This window comes from Seriola dumerili, unplaced genomic scaffold (genome assembly GCF_002260705.1).
Source record: "Seriola dumerili isolate Sdu_G_001 unplaced genomic scaffold, Sdu_1.0 BDQW01000372.1, whole genome shotgun sequence".
NCBI classification, from domain to species: Eukaryota; Metazoa; Chordata; class Actinopteri; order Carangiformes; family Carangidae; genus Seriola; species Seriola dumerili.
In genome coordinates, this window is record NW_019174627.1 from 356,951 (window position 1) to 360,004 (window position 3,054).

Here is a 3,054-nt window from a genome sequence, read left to right on the forward strand (position 1 = left end):
AGTGAGCCGGAGAGAAGTTACCAGCTGCGAGCGTCAAAAGGTCAAGGAAGCTGTAGATACAGGGTTCAAAGGTCAGAGCTGTAGATACAGGTCAGAAGTCAGAGCTGTAGATACAGGTCAAAGGTCAGGATGTAGATGCAGTTTCAGATGATGTTGTTTTAAAGTTTGAACTTCTTGTTGTTGTCGCTTGGTCGACTACAAACGTCCAGACTGGCGCTGGATTCTCCTAGTGTCCTGGTTGTTCTCGCTGGTTCTGCTGGTTCTTGCTGGTGTTGCTGTGTTTCGGTGTCAGGCTGTTTAAAGAGATGAAAGAACAATATGTATATTACTGTGTGTGTTGTGTGTGGCTCTGTGTGTGGTGGATCAGTGTGTTATCAGTGTGTGTCAGTTGTGTGTGTCATGTGTATGTGTATCATTGTGGTGTGTGTATCAGTTGTGTGTATCCAGTATGTGTGTGTCAGTGTGTGTAACAGTGTGTATCAGTGTGTGTGTGTATCAGTGTGTGTATCAGTGTGTTGTATCAGTGTGTGTGTCAGTGTGTGATCAGTGTGTGTATCAGAGTGTGGTGTGTATCAGTGTGTGTAAGGTGTGGCCTGTGTCAGTGTGTGTAACAGTGTGAATGTATCCAGTGTGGAATCAGTCGTGGTGTCAGTGGTGTATCAGTGTTGTGTATAGGTGTGTGTTATCAGTGTGTGTATCGAGTGTGTCAGTGATTCAGTGTTCTCAGTGTGGTGTTATCAGTGTCTGATCTCAGTGTGTGTAAGAGTGTGTTATCAGTGTGTATTAGTGTGTGTATCAGATGTGTGTATCAGTGTGTATAGTTGTGTGTATCAGTGTGTATCAGTGTGTCTCCAGTGTGTGTATCAGATGTGTCTCCAAGTGTTGTTTAATCAGCAGACAGAGATTGGAGGATCTTTATAAACAGGTCAGATCTGAACGTTTGCATCCCACCCATCAACATGAACACTTTCTCAGTCAAATCTTGTGATTGAACGTTGATAAAATCTTTCCTGCTGCCCTTCACTCACCGAAGTTTGAAAGACTGGCAGCTCGTTAGGAAAACCTGCCTGTTAACACAGTCCTATGCTGCCTTCACTTGGCCTGATGTTGAAGATAGTTCCTGCCTGGGTTTTTAAAAGAGTGTGGCTCCTGCCTACATGTTACAATCAGCTGGACTCCCTGTTGAGGCTGCTCCCTGCCTCAGATCCTTTGGCAGGGCCCTAGGCTAACAGTTTAGATCCTGACTGTCCCCAAAGCTGATCAGGCCTCCGCTGTCTGAGCCTCTATGACCTCTGACCTCTGACCTGGAGGTCCTGACTCTCCTTTAACCCTGCTATTGTGTTTGAATTTACACCCTGATGTTTGGATCATAACAAGCACTGACCTCACGATCATCACCGGTTTTAGCTTTCCTGTCGGGGTCAGAGGTCAGAGCAGGATACTGAGGTCAGAGGTCAGAGCTAGAACTCAGTTTGTTGTTACTTGATCAGAAATGTTTTAAAGGTTGAATTTTCGTGTTCTTAATTTTAATGTCATGTTGTTGTTTGTGTGGACTACAGATCCTCCTCCTCCTCTCTGGCCCTGGGTTCTCTCAGCTGTCCTGCCTTCTGACGGCTGCTGGTCTCGTGTTTTGGTGTCAGTGTGTTTAAAGGGGTGAGAACACACAAGGTTGTGGTGTGTGTGTGTGTGTGTGTGCCGCAACATATGTGTGGTAAGGTGTGTGGTGTGTGTGTGTCTGTGTGTGTGGGTGTGGTGTGTCTGTGTCTTAGTGTGTGGTGAACACGCTGTATGTGTGTGTGTAGTGCAGTGTGTGTTGTGTGGGTGTGTGTGGTGTGTGTGTCTGTGTTGTGTGTGTGAGTGTTGTGTGTCTGTGTGTGTGATACTGTGTGTGTGTGTGAGTGTGTGTGTTGGGGTGTGTGTGTGTCTGTGTGTTGTGGAGTGTGTTGTGTGTGAGTGTGTGTGTGAATGTGTGTGTGTGTCTGTGTGGGTGTGTGAGTGTGGTGTGTGTGAGTGTGTGTGTCTGATGTTGTGTGTGTCTTGCTGTGTGTGGTGTTGAGTGTGTGCGTGTCTTGTGTGTGTGTGTGTGACGTGTGTGTGTGTGTGTGTGTTTGTGTTGTGTGTGTGTGTGTGTGTGTGTGTTGTGTGTGGTGTGTGTGTGTGTGTGTGTGTGTGTGTGTGAGCTGTGTGTGGTGTGTGTGTGTGTGTTGAGTGTGTGTGTTGAGTCGTGTGTGAGTGTGTGTGTGTGTGTGTGTGTTGTGCAGAGTATGAGTATGTGCTGTATCGTGCGGTTTGTGCTTATTGATCAGGTACTTTTGTAATGATGGAAATGTAAGACAAGTTTGTGATTCAGTACAGGAGCGTTTTTAGTCCCATCCGTCCTTCAACCGTCCACCAGCGTCAGCTGGAAGGGGACGAACTCCAAGACCAGAACCAGGACTACAGAGACCGGACGTCCATGAGGACGGACGCTCTGCAGACCGGAGACCTCGGCCTCACTCTGAGAAGACCCACCATCAGGGACAGCAGCACCTACACCTGCATCATCAGAGACTTTGAACAAGAAGTGAGCCGGAGAGAAGTACCAGTGGAGGTCAAAGGTCAGAGCTGTAGATACATGTCAGAGGTCAGAGCTGTAGATACAGGTCAGAGGTCAGAACCGTAGGTACAGGTCAAAGGTCAGAGCTGTAGATACAGGTCAAAGGTCAGAGCTGTAGATACAGGTCAGAAGTCAGAGCTGTACAGGTCAAAGGTCAGAGCAGTAGATACAGGTCAAAGGTCAGAGCAGTAGATACAGGTCAAAGGTCAGAGCTGTAGATACAGGTCATGAGGTCAAAGGTCAGAGCTGTAGATACAGGTCAAAGGTCAGAGCTGTAGATACAGGTCAGAGGTCAAAGGTCAGGGATATAGATGCAGGTCAGAGGTCAGAGTAGACGTTTACTGTGAATTGATCAGAAATGTTGTTTTAAAGTTTTATTTGTTTTTACCTTGTTGTTTGTGTCGACTACAGAACGTCCGGACTGGTGCTGGATTCTCCTAGCTGTCCTGGTTCTGCTG